The sequence below is a fragment of the Orbicella franksi genome, chromosome 9, assembly GCF_964199315.1.
Source record: "Orbicella franksi chromosome 9, jaOrbFran1.1, whole genome shotgun sequence".
Taxonomy (NCBI): Eukaryota; Metazoa; Cnidaria; class Anthozoa; order Scleractinia; family Merulinidae; genus Orbicella; species Orbicella franksi.
Window position 1 is genome coordinate 5,171,301 of NC_138153.1, and position 20,002 is coordinate 5,191,302.

At 32.9% G+C, this 20,002-nt stretch overlaps 1 pseudogene; it reads left to right on the top strand.

Annotated features, from left to right (window-relative positions):
- Positions 1 to 212: 212 nt before the first annotated feature.
- LOC145497485 (uncharacterized) lies at positions 213 to 18,712 on the top strand (annotated as a pseudogene).
- The last annotated feature ends 1,290 nt before the right edge of the window (positions 18,713 to 20,002 follow it).

Here is a 20,002-nt window from a genome sequence, read left to right on the forward strand (position 1 = left end):
AAAACAACAACAAGAAGAACATGATCTTGACTCAACCCTATTTGTAGGAGCTGTCACCACAGAAGTTCAGATCCAGAATGAGGAATGCTATGTGACAATGCCAGTGAAAGGACAGTTGTCACAAAACTCAAGATAGACACTGGCTCTCAAGTGTACATCATGCCATTAAATCAAAGAACTAAAAAAGACAGTTGGAAGCAACCCACAGATAAATGCCACTCCATAAGCTAGTCCGTTACTCCAAAGACAAGCTAACAGTACTTAGCACTGCTAAACCGCCAGTGAAATACAAGACAGATGTAGAACATGAGGTGACATTCCACGTAGTGGAACCAAATCAACCAGAATTATTGGGACTCACATCATCTCAAGATCTGGGTCTAATCAAAGTAGTTGTAATGGCTAAGACAGAAGAAAAGCAAACCGACCCAGACCAAGGTGAGGAAGCTACAAAGTTGTGTGAAGAACAGAAAGAGGAAATACCTCAAAAATATGCACAGGTATTCTATGGGTTGGGAAGTTTGGAGAAACCAGGGGAGAAACCACATTGAAGTAGACCCTACTGTAACACCTGTCACAAACCCACTCAGAACTATCCCAACAGCTCTTCGAGACAGAGTGAATGCAGAATTAGATGACATGGTGTGAGTGAGTGAGTGAGTGAGTGAGTGAGTGAGTGGGAACTTTATTAAAGTGTCAAAAAACCTTATAGCCTGGTAATAATACACCATACTAATTAGGGGACACTGCTAAAAAACTATACTAATACTAATATTAATACAAAAAAAATATTACTTGAAGGGCATTATGTGCAGCATAGGATGCAGCCCTTACAGCCGGTGTCCATTAAGCGAGTTATATCCCTTTTGCGAATATAGAAAATATGGAAAAGCGAGGAGTTGTTTGCAAGGTAGACGAACCCACAGATTGGGTAAACTCTATGGGCATTGTTGAAAGCCTAATAGTAGTCTGCGGATCTGTTTGGATCTAAGGCACTTCAACAAAGCAATAAAGCGGGAGCATTTTCAACTGCCCATCATTAAAGACATCACTACACGGATGGAAAATTCAAAATGGTTCACCAAGCTAGATGCAAAGCGAGGATACTGGCAGATACCAGGGGCGTAGCGTGACATTTTGAAGGAGTACACACAAGAAGAAAATTTCGAGCGCCGAAGGCGCTCCAAGCTAAGGGGGTCAGGGGGCATGTTTCCCTAGAAAATTTTGAAATCTGGGCTCTTGGAAATGCCATTTCCTACAATTGTAGTGAAACTAAATCAAAAAGAAACAACATAACATTTATCTTATGGACTGAAAATGATGAAGGACTAACTTCCCTTCAGCATCCGTACTATGTTTAGACGTCTTGTTCATCATGTCAAAGTTTTTTCTTTTATTTTCACTACACTATTACGGCAAGGCAAGGCAAGGAAAGGCGAGGCGAGGCGAGGCGGGCGGGGGGGGGGGGGCGTAGAACAGGCAGAGCAGGGCAGAGCAAGGCAGGGTAGGGCAAGGCACTGCAAGGCAACGCAGGGCAGAGCAGGGCAGGGTAAGGCAAGGCAAGTTAAGGCAAAGCAAGAGAAGAGAAGAGAAGAGAAGAGAGGACAAGGGAAGAGCAGAGAAGAGCAGAGCAGAGCAGAGAAGAGAAGAGAAGAGAAGAGAAGAGAAGAGAAGAGAAGAGAAGAGAAGAGAAGAGAAGAGAAGAGAAGAGAAGAGAAGAGAAGAGAAGGGTAGGGAAGAGAAGAGAAGAGAAGAGAAGAGAAGAGAAGAGAAGAGAAGAGAAAATAACGCCTTTATTTATCGAGGGTTAACACATAATATAATAGTACACATTCACTAACAAACTGATGAGAAAGGAGTAGAAAGACTCCTTGCAACAGTCAATTATCTGGTCAAGCTCATTTCAAATTTGGCAACCGTCACTGAACCTATCTGCGGTCTATTACCAAAGGACATTAAGTTTCGATGGTCACATGAGCACGATAAAGCACTTAAATCATTTTTAAATCTTAAGGCATTTGGAGGGGATAAAGACGGACTACCGAATATATTACGTTGGTAGCCAGTCTTGCTAATCTAAGGACTCTAAAGTTTGGGTTGAAATATCTCACAGCAGGTAATCGTCTGAAAGAGGAATTCTGCTGGTGTTTTTGGCAATGTGGGCCTGTCTTAGGTTGGAATAATTAAATTTGCTGTTAAGTAATTTTGCACAAGAAGTATGGATACTTACAATTCCCTTTCAATTTGAAAGGTTTTCTGACAGTTCTAGCAAACAAAGATTAAACTCATGTCGTGATATGAAATAAGCGTAACGTATCAAAAGCCCAATACCTGCTAAGCAACATTAAAGCATGTAGTGTGTAAATTATTGCTACACTCGCTGTGGAGTATTTTGTATTTGCCACAAAAAATATCAAAGTCTTTATGGGGTTCAGCTGTTTATTTTTTATATCTTTATTCACGAGTAGTAGGCTACCACAGTAACGATACAGCCTGTTAAAAACACCCTTAATTTTAAAGCACTAACTTCACCAGGACTCGAGCCAGGACTCGAGCAAGGACCCGAGCCAGAACTCAAGCTTGGATTGAAGCCAGGACACGAGCTAGGACTCGAGCTTGGACTCGAGCCAGGACTTGAGCCAAGTAAGATTCTAACCAGGACTTGAACTTCGACTCAAGCCAGGCTCGGGGACTTGAGCTTAGACTCGAGCCAGGACTTGAACCAAGAATCAGGCGTGGACGTGGGCTTGGACTCGGGAAAACCTTACATAACAAGGGCCGGACCCAGATTAGACATTTCAAGAAATTTATGTAAAAGTAACAATGGCCGAGACCAGGTTGGCTCAATATGTACGGTTAAAACGTGTTCCGGTTTGCTTGCGGTTCAATAGCACCACTCAGCTTTGCTTTCGGTTAGTTTCACCCCGGTTTGCTTGCGGTTTATTCCACTCGGGTTTGCTCGTGGTTAGCTTCAATTTCGCGGATTGCACAACACGTAGTAAAAATAAAAATAGTAAAAATTGAAGAAGACCCAGCTCGAGAACCAGCTCGAGTACCGGCTCGAGTGCTAGTTTGAGTCCTAGCTCAAATCCCAGCTTGATCGGGTCCCGGCTCTTGTCCTTGCTCGTGTCCTCGCTAAAGTCCTGGCCAGCTTAAAGGATCAGCTCAGTCACGGTTTGCGCATATTGAAAAGTTTAGCCTCAATTTTTAATATTCGTCGTTTGTAATCCGTGTTCAGTTAAAATCTTCTCCATCCTTAGCCATTCTTGTTCAGTTATGGTTTATCATTATGTCTTTGGCGTTTTTCTATCTTATTTAACTGTTATTTTCAGGTTTAATACTACCATTTAAAGATAATTTTGTATGTGCTCAAAGTAACTAAAAATACCGTGACTAAGCCCCTATAAGTCCAAGCAAGAATCCAGGGTCAAGTCCTCACTCGGCGAAATCCTAGCTCAAGTCCTACCAAGTCCTAGCAAAAGTCAGAGTTCACGTCCTGACTCAAGTCCTAGCTCGAGGCCTTTCTCAAGTCCATACCAGCTTTAGTCTACTCTTTACTCTTTACTCTTTACTCTTTACTCTTTACTCTTTACTCTTTACTCTTTACTCTTTACTCTTTACTCTTTACTCTTTACTCTTTACTCTTTACTCTTTACTCTTTACTCTTTACTCTTTACTCTTTACTCTTTACTCTTTACTCTTTACTCTTTACTCTTTACTCTTTACTCTTTACTCTTTACTCTTTACTCTTTACTCTTTACTCTTTACTCTTTACTCTTTACTCTTTACTCTTTACTCTTTACTCTTTACTCTTTACTCTTTACTCTTTACTCTTTACTCTTTACTCTTTACTCTTTACTCTTTACTCTTTACTCTTTACTCTTTACTCTTTACTCTTTACTCTTTACTCTTTACTCTTTACTCTTTACTCTTTACTCTTTACTCTTTACTCTTTACTCTTTACTCTTTACTCTTTACTCTTTACTCTTTACTCTTTACTCTTTACTCTTTACTCTTTACTCTTTACTCTTTACTCTTTACTCTTTACTCTTTACTCTTTACTCTTTACTCTTTACTCTTTACTCTTTACTCTTTACTCTTTACTCTTTACTCTTTACTCTTTACTCTTTACTCTTTACTCTTTACTCTTTACTCTTTACTCTTTACTCTTTACTCTTTACTCTTTACTCTTTACTCTTTACTCTTTACTCTTTACTCTTTACTCTTTACTCTTTACTCTTTACTCTTTACTCTTTACTCTTTACTCTTTACTCTTTACTCTTTACTCTTTACTCTTTACTCTTTACTCTTTACTCTTTACTCTTTACTCTTTACTCTTTACTCTTTACTCTTTACTCTTTACTCTTTACTCTTTACTCTTTACTCTTTACTCTTTACTCTTTACTCTTTACTCTTTACTCTTTACTCTTTACTCTTTACTCTTTACTCTTTACTCTTTACTCTTTACTCTTTACTCTTTACTCTTTACTCTTTACTCTTTACTCTTTACTCTTTACTCTTTACTCTTTACTCTTTACTCTTTACTCTTTACTCTTTACTCTTTACTCTTTACTCTTTACTCTTTACTCTTTACTCTTTACTCTTTACTCTTTACTCTTTACTCTTTACTCTTTACTCTTTACTCTTTACTCTTTACTCTTTACTCTTTACTCTTTACTCTTTACTCTTTACTCTTTACTCTTTACTCTTTACTCTTTACTCTTTACTCTTTACTCTTTACTCTTTACTCTTTACTCTTTACTCTTTACTCTTTACTCTTTACTCTTTACTCTTTACTCTTTACTCTTTACTCTTTACTCTTTACTCTTTACTCTTTACTCTTTACTCTTTACTCTTTACTCTTTACTCTTTACTCTTTACTCTTTACTCTTTACTCTTTACTCTTTACTCTTTACTCTTTACTCTTTACTCTTTACTCTTTACTCTTTACTCTTTACTCTTTACTCTTTACTCTTTACTCTTTACTCTTTACTCTTTACTCTTTACTCTTTACTCTTTACTCTTTACTCTTTACTCTTTACTCTTTACTCTTTACTCTTTACTCTTTACTCTTTACTCTTTACTCTTTACTCTTTACTCTTTACTCTTTACTCTTTACTCTTTACTCTTTACTCTTTACTCTTTACTCTTTACTCTTTACTCTTTACTCTTTACTCTTTACTCTTTACTCTTTACTCTTTACTCTTTACTCTTTACTCTTTACTCTTTACTCTTTACTCTTTACTCTTTACTCTTTACTCTTTACTCTTTACTCTTTACTCTTTACTCTTTACTCTTTACTCTTTACTCTTTACTCTTTACTCTTTACTCTTTACTCTTTACTCTTTACTCTTTACTCTTTACTCTTTACTCTTTACTCTTTACTCTTTACTCTTTACTCTTTACTCTTTACTCTTTACTCTTTACTCTTTACTCTTTACTCTTTACTCTTTACTCTTTACTCTTTACTCTTTACTCTTTACTCTTTACTCTTTACTCTTTACTCTTTACTCTTTACTCTTTACTCTTTACTCTTTACTCTTTACTCTTTACTCTTTACTCTTTACTCTTTACTCTTTACTCTTTACTCTTTACTCTTTACTCTTTACTCTTTACTCTTTACTCTTTACTCTTTACTCTTTACTCTTTACTCTTTACTCTTTACTCTTTACTCTTTACTCTTTACTCTTTACTCTTTACTCTTTACTCTTTACTCTTTACTCTTTACTCTTTACTCTTTACTCTTTACTCTTTACTCTTTACTCTTTACTCTTTACTCTTTACTCTTTACTCTTTACTCTTTACTCTTTACTCTTTACTCTTTACTCTTTACTCTTTACTCTTTACTCTTTACTCTTTACTCTTTACTCTTTACTCTTTACTCTTTACTCTTTACTCTTTACTCTTTACTCTTTACTCTTTACTCTTTACTCTTTACTCTTTACTCTTTACTCTTTACTCTTTACTCTTTACTCTTTACTCTTTACTCTTTACTCTTTACTCTTTACTCTTTACTCTTTACTCTTTACTCTTTACTCTTTACTCTTTACTCTTTACTCTTTACTCTTTACTCTTTACTCTTTACTCTTTACTCTTTACTCTTTACTCTTTACTCTTTACTCTTTACTCTTTACTCTTTACTCTTTACTCTTTACTCTTTACTCTTTACTCTTTACTCTTTACTCTTTACTCTTTACTCTTTACTCTTTACTCTTTACTCTTTACTCTTTACTCTTTACTCTTTACTCTTTACTCTTTACTCTTTACTCTTTACTCTTTACTCTTTACTCTTTACTCTTTACTCTTTACTCTTTACTCTTTACTCTTTACTCTTTACTCTTTACTCTTTACTCTTTACTCTTTACTCTTTACTCTTTACTCTTTACTCTTTACTCTTTACTCTTTACTCTTTACTCTTTACTCTTTACTCTTTACTCTTTACTCTTTACTCTTTACTCTTTACTCTTTACTCTTTACTCTTTACTCTTTACTCTTTACTCTTTACTCTTTACTCTTTACTCTTTACTCTTTACTCTTTACTCTTTACTCTTTACTCTTTACTCTTTACTCTTTACTCTTTACTCTTTACTCTTTACTCTTTACTCTTTACTCTTTACTCTTTACTCTTTACTCTTTACTCTTTACTCTTTACTCTTTACTCTTTACTCTTTACTCTTTACTCTTTACTCTTTACTCTTTACTCTTTACTCTTTACTCTTTACTCTTTACTCTTTACTCTTTACTCTTTACTCTTTACTCTTTACTCTTTACTCTTTACTCTTTACTCTTTACTCTTTACTCTTTACTCTTTACTCTTTACTCTTTACTCTTTACTCTTTACTCTTTACTCTTTACTCTTTACTCTTTACTCTTTACTCTTTACTCTTTACTCTTTACTCTTTACTCTTTACTCTTTACTCTTTACTCTTTACTCTTTACTCTTTACTCTTTACTCTTTACTCTTTACTCTTTACTCTTTACTCTTTACTCTTTACTCTTTACTCTTTACTCTTTACTCTTTACTCTTTACTCTTTACTCTTTACTCTTTACTCTTTACTCTTTACTCTTTACTCTTTACTCTTTACTCTTTACTCTTTACTCTTTACTCTTTACTCTTTACTCTTTACTCTTTACTCTTTACTCTTTACTCTTTACTCTTTACTCTTTACTCTTTACTCTTTACTCTTTACTCTTTACTCTTTACTCTTTACTCTTTACTCTTTACTCTTTACTCTTTACTCTTTACTCTTTACTCTTTACTCTTTACTCTTTACTCTTTACTCTTTACTCTTTACTCTTTACTCTTTACTCTTTACTCTTTACTCTTTACTCTTTACTCTTTACTCTTTACTCTTTACTCTTTACTCTTTACTCTTTACTCTTTACTCTTTACTCTTTACTCTTTACTCTTTACTCTTTACTCTTTACTCTTTACTCTTTACTCTTTACTCTTTACTCTTTACTCTTTACTCTTTACTCTTTACTCTTTACTCTTTACTCTTTACTCTTTACTCTTTACTCTTTACTCTTTACTCTTTACTCTTTACTCTTTACTCTTTACTCTTTACTCTTTACTCTTTACTCTTTACTCTTTACTCTTTACTCTTTACTCTTTACTCTTTACTCTTTACTCTTTACTCTTTACTCTTTACTCTTTACTCTTTACTCTTTACTCTTTACTCTTTACTCTTTACTCTTTACTCTTTACTCTTTACTCTTTACTCTTTACTCTTTACTCTTTACTCTTTACTCTTTACTCTTTACTCTTTACTCTTTACTCTTTACTCTTTACTCTTTACTCTTTACTCTTTACTCTTTACTCTTTACTCTTTACTCTTTACTCTTTACTCTTTACTCTTTACTCTTTACTCTTTACTCTTTACTCTTTACTCTTTACTCTTTACTCTTTACTCTTTACTCTTTACTCTTTACTCTTTACTCTTTACTCTTTACTCTTTACTCTTTACTCTTTACTCTTTACTCTTTACTCTTTACTCTTTACTCTTTACTCTTTACTCTTTACTCTTTACTCTTTACTCTTTACTCTTTACTCTTTACTCTTTACTCTTTACTCTTTACTCTTTACTCTTTACTCTTTACTCTTTACTCTTTACTCTTTACTCTTTACTCTTTACTCTTTACTCTTTACTCTTTACTCTTTACTCTTTACTCTTTACTCTTTACTCTTTACTCTTTACTCTTTACTCTTTACTCTTTACTCTTTACTCTTTACTCTTTACTCTTTACTCTTTACTCTTTACTCTTTACTCTTTACTCTTTACTCTTTACTCTTTACTCTTTACTCTTTACTCTTTACTCTTTACTCTTTACTCTTTACTCTTTACTCTTTACTCTTTACTCTTTACTCTTTACTCTTTACTCTTTACTCTTTACTCTTTACTCTTTACTCTTTACTCTTTACTCTTTACTCTTTACTCTTTACTCTTTACTCTTTACTCTTTACTCTTTACTCTTTACTCTTTACTCTTTACTCTTTACTCTTTACTCTTTACTCTTTACTCTTTACTCTTTACTCTTTACTCTTTACTCTTTACTCTTTACTCTTTACTCTTTACTCTTTACTCTTTACTCTTTACTCTTTACTCTTTACTCTTTACTCTTTACTCTTTACTCTTTACTCTTTACTCTTTACTCTTTACTCTTTACTCTTTACTCTTTACTCTTTACTCTTTACTCTTTACTCTTTACTCTTTACTCTTTACTCTTTACTCTTTACTCTTTACTCTTTACTCTTTACTCTTTACTCTTTACTCTTTACTCTTTACTCTTTACTCTTTACTCTTTACTCTTTACTCTTTACTCTTTACTCTTTACTCTTTACTCTTTACTCTTTACTCTTTACTCTTTACTCTTTACTCTTTACTCTTTACTCTTTACTCTTTACTCTTTACTCTTTACTCTTTACTCTTTACTCTTTACTCTTTACTCTTTACTCTTTACTCTTTACTCTTTACTCTTTACTCTTTACTCTTTACTCTTTACTCTTTACTCTTTACTCTTTACTCTTTACTCTTTACTCTTTACTCTTTACTCTTTACTCTTTACTCTTTACTCTTTACTCTTTACTCTTTACTCTTTACTCTTTACTCTTTACTCTTTACTCTTTACTCTTTACTCTTTACTCTTTACTCTTTACTCTTTACTCTTTACTCTTTACTCTTTACTCTTTACTCTTTACTCTTTACTCTTTACTCTTTACTCTTTACTCTTTACTCTTTACTCTTTACTCTTTACTCTTTACTCTTTACTCTTTACTCTTTACTCTTTACTCTTTACTCTTTACTCTTTACTCTTTACTCTTTACTCTTTACTCTTTACTCTTTACTCTTTACTCTTTACTCTTTACTCTTTACTCTTTACTCTTTACTCTTTACTCTTTACTCTTTACTCTTTACTCTTTACTCTTTACTCTTTACTCTTTACTCTTTACTCTTTACTCTTTACTCTTTACTCTTTACTCTTTACTCTTTACTCTTTACTCTTTACTCTTTACTCTTTACTCTTTACTCTTTACTCTTTACTCTTTACTCTTTACTCTTTACTCTTTACTCTTTACTCTTTACTCTTTACTCTTTACTCTTTACTCTTTACTCTTTACTCTTTACTCTTTACTCTTTACTCTTTACTCTTTACTCTTTACTCTTTACTCTTTACTCTTTACTCTTTACTCTTTACTCTTTACTCTTTACTCTTTACTCTTTACTCTTTACTCTTTACTCTTTACTCTTTACTCTTTACTCTTTACTCTTTACTCTTTACTCTTTACTCTTTACTCTTTACTCTTTACTCTTTACTCTTTACTCTTTACTCTTTACTCTTTACTCTTTACTCTTTACTCTTTACTCTTTACTCTTTACTCTTTACTCTTTACTCTTTACTCTTTACTCTTTACTCTTTACTCTTTACTCTTTACTCTTTACTCTTTACTCTTTACTCTTTACTCTTTACTCTTTACTCTTTACTCTTTACTCTTTACTCTTTACTCTTTACTCTTTACTCTTTACTCTTTACTCTTTACTCTTTACTCTTTACTCTTTACTCTTTACTCTTTACTCTTTACTCTTTACTCTTTACTCTTTACTCTTTACTCTTTACTCTTTACTCTTTACTCTTTACTCTTTACTCTTTACTCTTTACTCTTTACTCTTTACTCTTTACTCTTTACTCTTTACTCTTTACTCTTTACTCTTTACTCTTTACTCTTTACTCTTTACTCTTTACTCTTTACTCTTTACTCTTTACTCTTTACTCTTTACTCTTTACTCTTTACTCTTTACTCTTTACTCTTTACTCTTTACTCTTTACTCTTTACTCTTTACTCTTTACTCTTTACTCTTTACTCTTTACTCTTTACTCTTTACTCTTTACTCTTTACTCTTTACTCTTTACTCTTTACTCTTTACTCTTTACTCTTTACTCTTTACTCTTTACTCTTTACTCTTTACTCTTTACTCTTTACTCTTTACTCTTTACTCTTTACTCTTTACTCTTTACTCTTTACTCTTTACTCTTTACTCTTTACTCTTTACTCTTTACTCTTTACTCTTTACTCTTTACTCTTTACTCTTTACTCTTTACTCTTTACTCTTTACTCTTTACTCTTTACTCTTTACTCTTTACTCTTTACTCTTTACTCTTTACTCTTTACTCTTTACTCTTTACTCTTTACTCTTTACTCTTTACTCTTTACTCTTTACTCTTTACTCTTTACTCTTTACTCTTTACTCTTTACTCTTTACTCTTTACTCTTTACTCTTTACTCTTTACTCTTTACTCTTTACTCTTTACTCTTTACTCTTTACTCTTTACTCTTTACTCTTTACTCTTTACTCTTTACTCTTTACTCTTTACTCTTTACTCTTTACTCTTTACTCTTTACTCTTTACTCTTTACTCTTTACTCTTTACTCTTTACTCTTTACTCTTTACTCTTTACTCTTTACTCTTTACTCTTTACTCTTTACTCTTTACTCTTTACTCTTTACTCTTTACTCTTTACTCTTTACTCTTTACTCTTTACTCTTTACTCTTTACTCTTTACTCTTTACTCTTTACTCTTTACTCTTTACTCTTTACTCTTTACTCTTTACTCTTTACTCTTTACTCTTTACTCTTTACTCTTTACTCTTTACTCTTTACTCTTTACTCTTTACTCTTTACTCTTTACTCTTTACTCTTTACTCTTTACTCTTTACTCTTTACTCTTTACTCTTTACTCTTTACTCTTTACTCTTTACTCTTTACTCTTTACTCTTTACTCTTTACTCTTTACTCTTTACTCTTTACTCTTTACTCTTTACTCTTTACTCTTTACTCTTTACTCTTTACTCTTTACTCTTTACTCTTTACTCTTTACTCTTTACTCTTTACTCTTTACTCTTTACTCTTTACTCTTTACTCTTTACTCTTTACTCTTTACTCTTTACTCTTTACTCTTTACTCTTTACTCTTTACTCTTTACTCTTTACTCTTTACTCTTTACTCTTTACTCTTTACTCTTTACTCTTTACTCTTTACTCTTTACTCTTTACTCTTTACTCTTTACTCTTTACTCTTTACTCTTTACTCTTTACTCTTTACTCTTTACTCTTTACTCTTTACTCTTTACTCTTTACTCTTTACTCTTTACTCTTTACTCTTTACTCTTTACTCTTTACTCTTTACTCTTTACTCTTTACTCTTTACTCTTTACTCTTTACTCTTTACTCTTTACTCTTTACTCTTTACTCTTTACTCTTTACTCTTTACTCTTTACTCTTTACTCTTTACTCTTTACTCTTTACTCTTTACTCTTTACTCTTTACTCTTTACTCTTTACTCTTTACTCTTTACTCTTTACTCTTTACTCTTTACTCTTTACTCTTTACTCTTTACTCTTTACTCTTTACTCTTTACTCTTTACTCTTTACTCTTTACTCTTTACTCTTTACTCTTTACTCTTTACTCTTTACTCTTTACTCTTTACTCTTTACTCTTTACTCTTTACTCTTTACTCTTTACTCTTTACTCTTTACTCTTTACTCTTTACTCTTTACTCTTTACTCTTTACTCTTTACTCTTTACTCTTTACTCTTTACTCTTTACTCTTTACTCTTTACTCTTTACTCTTTACTCTTTACTCTTTACTCTTTACTCTTTACTCTTTACTCTTTACTCTTTACTCTTTACTCTTTACTCTTTACTCTTTACTCTTTACTCTTTACTCTTTACTCTTTACTCTTTACTCTTTACTCTTTACTCTTTACTCTTTACTCTTTACTCTTTACTCTTTACTCTTTACTCTTTACTCTTTACTCTTTACTCTTTACTCTTTACTCTTTACTCTTTACTCTTTACTCTTTACTCTTTACTCTTTACTCTTTACTCTTTACTCTTTACTCTTTACTCTTTACTCTTTACTCTTTACTCTTTACTCTTTACTCTTTACTCTTTACTCTTTACTCTTTACTCTTTACTCTTTACTCTTTACTCTTTACTCTTTACTCTTTACTCTTTACTCTTTACTCTTTACTCTTTACTCTTTACTCTTTACTCTTTACTCTTTACTCTTTACTCTTTACTCTTTACTCTTTACTCTTTACTCTTTACTCTTTACTCTTTACTCTTTACTCTTTACTCTTTACTCTTTACTCTTTACTCTTTACTCTTTACTCTTTACTCTTTACTCTTTACTCTTTACTCTTTACTCTTTACTCTTTACTCTTTACTCTTTACTCTTTACTCTTTACTCTTTACTCTTTACTCTTTACTCTTTACTCTTTACTCTTTACTCTTTACTCTTTACTCTTTACTCTTTACTCTTTACTCTTTACTCTTTACTCTTTACTCTTTACTCTTTACTCTTTACTCTTTACTCTTTACTCTTTACTCTTTACTCTTTACTCTTTACTCTTTACTCTTTACTCTTTACTCTTTACTCTTTACTCTTTACTCTTTACTCTTTACTCTTTACTCTTTACTCTTTACTCTTTACTCTTTACTCTTTACTCTTTACTCTTTACTCTTTACTCTTTACTCTTTACTCTTTACTCTTTACTCTTTACTCTTTACTCTTTACTCTTTACTCTTTACTCTTTACTCTTTACTCTTTACTCTTTACTCTTTACTCTTTACTCTTTACTCTTTACTCTTTACTCTTTACTCTTTACTCTTTACTCTTTACTCTTTACTCTTTACTCTTTACTCTTTACTCTTTACTCTTTACTCTTTACTCTTTACTCTTTACTCTTTACTCTTTACTCTTTACTCTTTACTCTTTACTCTTTACTCTTTACTCTTTACTCTTTACTCTTTACTCTTTACTCTTTACTCTTTACTCTTTACTCTTTACTCTTTACTCTTTACTCTTTACTCTTTACTCTTTACTCTTTACTCTTTACTCTTTACTCTTTACTCTTTACTCTTTACTCTTTACTCTTTACTCTTTACTCTTTACTCTTTACTCTTTACTCTTTACTCTTTACTCTTTACTCTTTACTCTTTACTCTTTACTCTTTACTCTTTACTCTTTACTCTTTACTCTTTACTCTTTACTCTTTACTCTTTACTCTTTACTCTTTACTCTTTACTCTTTACTCTTTACTCTTTACTCTTTACTCTTTACTCTTTACTCTTTACTCTTTACTCTTTACTCTTTACTCTTTACTCTTTACTCTTTACTCTTTACTCTTTACTCTTTACTCTTTACTCTTTACTCTTTACTCTTTACTCTTTACTCTTTACTCTTTACTCTTTACTCTTTACTCTTTACTCTTTACTCTTTACTCTTTACTCTTTACTCTTTACTCTTTACTCTTTACTCTTTACTCTTTACTCTTTACTCTTTACTCTTTACTCTTTACTCTTTACTCTTTACTCTTTACTCTTTACTCTTTACTCTTTACTCTTTACTCTTTACTCTTTACTCTTTACTCTTTACTCTTTACTCTTTACTCTTTACTCTTTACTCTTTACTCTTTACTCTTTACTCTTTACTCTTTACTCTTTACTCTTTACTCTTTACTCTTTACTCTTTACTCTTTACTCTTTACTCTTTACTCTTTACTCTTTACTCTTTACTCTTTACTCTTTACTCTTTACTCTTTACTCTTTACTCTTTACTCTTTACTCTTTACTCTTTACTCTTTACTCTTTACTCTTTACTCTTTACTCTTTACTCTTTACTCTTTACTCTTTACTCTTTACTCTTTACTCTTTACTCTTTACTCTTTACTCTTTACTCTTTACTCTTTACTCTTTACTCTTTACTCTTTACTCTTTACTCTTTACTCTTTACTCTTTACTCTTTACTCTTTACTCTTTACTCTTTACTCTTTACTCTTTACTCTTTACTCTTTACTCTTTACTCTTTACTCTTTACTCTTTACTCTTTACTCTTTACTCTTTACTCTTTACTCTTTACTCTTTACTCTTTACTCTTTACTCTTTACTCTTTACTCTTTACTCTTTACTCTTTACTCTTTACTCTTTACTCTTTACTCTTTACTCTTTACTCTTTACTCTTTACTCTTTACTCTTTACTCTTTACTCTTTACTCTTTACTCTTTACTCTTTACTCTTTACTCTTTACTCTTTACTCTTTACTCTTTACTCTTTACTCTTTACTCTTTACTCTTTACTCTTTACTCTTTACTCTTTACTCTTTACTCTTTACTCTTTACTCTTTACTCTTTACTCTTTACTCTTTACTCTTTACTCTTTACTCTTTACTCTTTACTCTTTACTCTTTACTCTTTACTCTTTACTCTTTACTCTTTACTCTTTACTCTTTACTCTTTACTCTTTACTCTTTACTCTTTACTCTTTACTCTTTACTCTTTACTCTTTACTCTTTACTCTTTACTCTTTACTCTTTACTCTTTACTCTTTACTCTTTACTCTTTACTCTTTACTCTTTACTCTTTACTCTTTACTCTTTACTCTTTACTCTTTACTCTTTACTCTTTACTCTTTACTCTTTACTCTTTACTCTTTACTCTTTACTCTTTACTCTTTACTCTTTACTCTTTACTCTTTACTCTTTACTCTTTACTCTTTACTCTTTACTCTTTACTCTTTACTCTTTACTCTTTACTCTTTACTCTTTACTCTTTACTCTTTACTCTTTACTCTTTACTCTTTACTCTTTACTCTTTACTCTTTACTCTTTACTCTTTACTCTTTACTCTTTACTCTTTACTCTTTACTCTTTACTCTTTACTCTTTACTCTTTACTCTTTACTCTTTACTCTTTACTCTTTACTCTTTACTCTTTACTCTTTACTCTTTACTCTTTACTCTTTACTCTTTACTCTTTACTCTTTACTCTTTACTCTTTACTCTTTACTCTTTACTCTTTACTCTTTACTCTTTACTCTTTACTCTTTACTCTTTACTCTTTACTCTTTACTCTTTACTCTTTACTCTTTACTCTTTACTCTTTACTCTTTACTCTTTACTCTTTACTCTTTACTCTTTACTCTTTACTCTTTACTCTTTACTCTTTACTCTTTACTCTTTACTCTTTACTCTTTACTCTTTACTCTTTACTCTTTACTCTTTACTCTTTACTCTTTACTCTTTACTCTTTACTCTTTACTCTTTACTCTTTACTCTTTACTCTTTACTCTTTACTCTTTACTCTTTACTCTTTACTCTTTACTCTTTACTCTTTACTCTTTACTCTTTACTCTTTACTCTTTACTCTTTACTCTTTACTCTTTACTCTTTACTCTTTACTCTTTACTCTTTACTCTTTACTCTTTACTCTTTACTCTTTACTCTTTACTCTTTACTCTTTACTCTTTACTCTTTACTCTTTACTCTTTACTCTTTACTCTTTACTCTTTACTCTTTACTCTTTACTCTTTACTCTTTACTCTTTACTCTTTACTCTTTACTCTTTACTCTTTACTCTTTACTCTTTACTCTTTACTCTTTACTCTTTACTCTTTACTCTTTACTCTTTACTCTTTACTCTTTACTCTTTACTCTTTACTCTTTACTCTTTACTCTTTACTCTTTACTCTTTACTCTTTACTCTTTACTCTTTACTCTTTACTCTTTACTCTTTACTCTTTACTCTTTACTCTTTACTCTTTACTCTTTACTCTTTACTCTTTACTCTTTACTCTTTACTCTTTACTCTTTACTCTTTACTCTTTACTCTTTACTCTTTACTCTTTACTCTTTACTCTTTACTCTTTACTCTTTACTCTTTACTCTTTACTCTTTACTCTTTACTCTTTACTCTTTACTCTTTACTCTTTACTCTTTACTCTTTACTCTTTACTCGGGAGAAGGTGATACATGCAACACAAGTCACCCATCAACTTTTTGCCTTTGGCAACAAGCCTTAACTTACCTGATCCACCGATTACCGGTACTGCCCTTCGGCTACTGGTTCGCCTGTGGGAAAATAAAGAAATTTTAGCAATTTCAAAACTTGCGTGGATTTGACATTTCGTGACCGGATTTATGAGGAATACTAGCATTTGAGCACAAAATATTTTGCCTGAATATTACTTTTTAAAATAAAAGCAACAATTTCAAACAAATATGAAGTTAAACGTGTAAACTCGGCATGTTATAGTACGAAAGTCTCCCGTAGCAAAGGGAAGCGTTTTTCCTATAGTTTAAAAGATATAAATTTATTACTGTAACGTTGATTTACTCAAGTTTTTTTTCGTAGTGTTGATCAATGTTAAGGTTGCTGTTTGTGTAGATAACGACTGAATTTGGCAAGAGTTTGGCAGATCATGCCTGAGTGTATTGACGATACCTCGCAGAAGGTCCAGCATTACAGGCCTTTTCATACTGAGGGAAATACACTGTCAACAACACTAAGACAGAGGAATAAAAGAGGTTGAGACTGCGATTTATTTTCATGGTTGGTTAAAGTAAAAAAGACTACGATTTTGAATAGAAAGTTAAGTCAAATTTTGACAGGTGCAAATCTGCAACATCTTTCCGGGAAACAGAAGTTTCTAGCCTCCCGTATATTCCGCAGTCCATAATCTTATTGCAAGGCGACGGCAACGTTACCCACTCAAGAAAGCGATAAGGAAGGCACAAAAGGCGAGATTTACATTGCTCCAGAATAAATATTTTCGTTAATATGAGTTAGTTTCGTTTCTCTCCTTCTGTGACACAAAAGCACTTGGTTTATTATTCAGGTAGAGCCTTTACTTGTTTGAATTAATACTGTTTAGGTAAACAGTTAATGGCCTCCAAATCACAATTGTGAAGTTTTAGAGTTGGTGGAGTTTTATGAGCAAACTCATTACGACTGTTATTTTGGTTGATTTGAAAGTTATCGGTGATTTTAAGCTGTTTGTTTACTTTTCCTTTCTTTCTTTTAAGACCAAGTTATACTTTGCATAATTATGCCACTACTTTGTCAAGGTGCATTGTTGCAAATCATTTTATACGGTATATGTGCTATGCCGTAATTATGTTGATTGTATTCGAGGTGTAATAACGTGACAATGTGATAACGAACTCAGTTGAACTGGATTCGTTATTAAAAAGTTTGGAATTTTGCGGTCGTCCCGCCTGCTAGCGGAAAGCGGCGTTATTTTTTACGGTATTTTAACTATTACAGTTCTACTGATAAGAAAACGCAGTCGTTTCGAATTATTTCTCGATCTTTCTATAAATAAAGCATTAACAATAAGACCATGCAAACCAATCACTAAGTTTCCGAGCCAAGTGCCAAGAAAACAATCAATTACACATAACTTATTTGTTTGATCCGAACACCCTCTTTGCATCAGGACTAAATGTTCTACTTTTTGCCGCAGTGGATAGAAAACCAGGATATCATTATTATATATTCATAAACGATGACACTATTCTCGAGTACAACGAGTTCACACCCACCAACATGATTACGATCTAAGATGTCGCCGTTCCGAACTGTGGAAAAGTAGCTGCTAGATTACGAGCCAGCAGTGGGTGTGTGGGATTACAAGGCCTATTTCGGGGCAAGCAGTTTGATAAAGAAAAGGAGAGATTTATGTGGTATAAATGAATCATCTCTTGTCCTTCCTACTGTGATGTTCGACGGCCTCTTTTACGCTTTCCACCGTAAAGCTGTTGAACATGTCCTTCCGTATCCAACGCAATACGAACGCGGGTGCATGTCTTCCTGTAACAGAAACACTATGATAGCTGTCGATGTCAAATTTGGCGGTCAAGCACTTCTGTTTTCTTCTGTCACAGCTGGCAATCCCAAACATCGAGAGTATGATAGGTCTACAAATAATTTCAAGACAACATTGCGTGAAATTTGTAGCCTTCGTTTTGTGTGAATATAACTCGGCACCAGCCTATAATTCCACACAGGCACTTGCTGAATGATGTTTGGTCCTGTTTGTTCTAGATCTCAAGTTGAAACTACCGAAACTGAAATATTCCTATCATTTTTAACAGTTCTGAGATTGAATTCTGAAGTCACAGTTACAGCCATTCCGGCGGGCGGCACACTTGTTTAATGGCTTTAAGTGCGTAAAATAAAATAGAGGAAAGTCTTGGACGGCTTTTGTCTGTGGAAAAAGTTGAATGAGGTTTAACTCGAGTGTCCGCAGGCAAAAGTTCTCTATTTTACTACACGCACGTAAAACCATTAAAATTCACGTTTGTTGACGCGTCTAAAAGAACGCGACAGTGGAAATAGCTAAAAGGGAAATTGACTTGACGGTATTTTAGGACAAGGTTTTTCCTGAAAAATAAGAGCTCCCTTTCAAACATTTATTTTAGCTCAATGAAAACTTCGCTTCTCAAAATAACAGTAAAGTCGTTATTCCACCGGTCAGTTAAGTAATGAATTCATTCATTAACGAGCACGACACACAAAATGATTTCACTCGCAAAATGATTTCAGTCGATTTTGTTCGTCTAATGCCGGCTGGTAAACAAATCAAACGTCTGGAAATATATTACATAGTACTCCAGTTTTTAATATTATTATTATTACTATTTTAATATTATCAAGTGTGAAATTAGGAGTTCGCTGAATTATGTATTTTAATCAGAAAGGGATCATAAAATTTTGCGACAGCCAATTCTTGCGTCGATCGCCAGTATTAATCGTCGCGTTTGTAGATAAGCGAAAATAAGGTAAAATTAGCCGAAGAAGGTAAAGGGTAAAGAGAAAATATTAAACATTAAAGGACGACACTCAACCGCTCAATCAATATTCAATATTATCATTATTCAATCACTCAATATTAAAGGTTAAGAATTAGCCGAAGAAGGTAAAGAATAAAGAGTAAAGGTAAGGAGTCTTTTTGTTATTAATTTTGAGTAGAAAGGAAACGTTTTAGTCAGATTCTCATCTTGAATTGTCGAAGTCGCGTACTTTGGATCGTATATTTGTGCACTTGACAAGGTTTGACCGCGGAATTACAATCGTTTCAGTTTCGTTACCATAACACTATTGGTTTGCGTGTCGGTCAGTGTTTGTACTACTAATAATTTCATTAGAATAAACGCGCGCAGGTCTTCGGATCCAGGGCTCTGTGTTCGAGCCACAGCCGGGTACATTGTTTTGTGTCGCACAGTGCCTCTCTCCCCCCGGATGTATAAATGGGTGCTGGCGAATATAATTCAGCGGTAAACGGCTACTAGCGACGTACGGCGACTAGCATGTGATCTTGGACAAGAGATAATCAAGATAAGAGAGTGAATCCCCCATGTAGGTCTTGTACATAAGGTCGCGCGAAGCGTGGACAGCCCAAGCGATTTTCTCGAAACTACCTGAGAAGAAATGGCGGGAAATGCAAACAATAATTTTATAAGTTTTGATTTTCAAAAGACGTTTCATAGCACAGATGTTTCTGCACCCTCAACCGTCTTTACGTTCGGCTGGGCTTTCGTTTGCTTTGTCAGTGCTCGTTTGGCTGTTCATTGTTTTGTCGTTCATTCGGTTTTAGGAAGTTTAACAAGCAAACCAAAACGGCAACAAGCCTGGCCCTCTCTTGAATCAGATTTTGTCAGAATT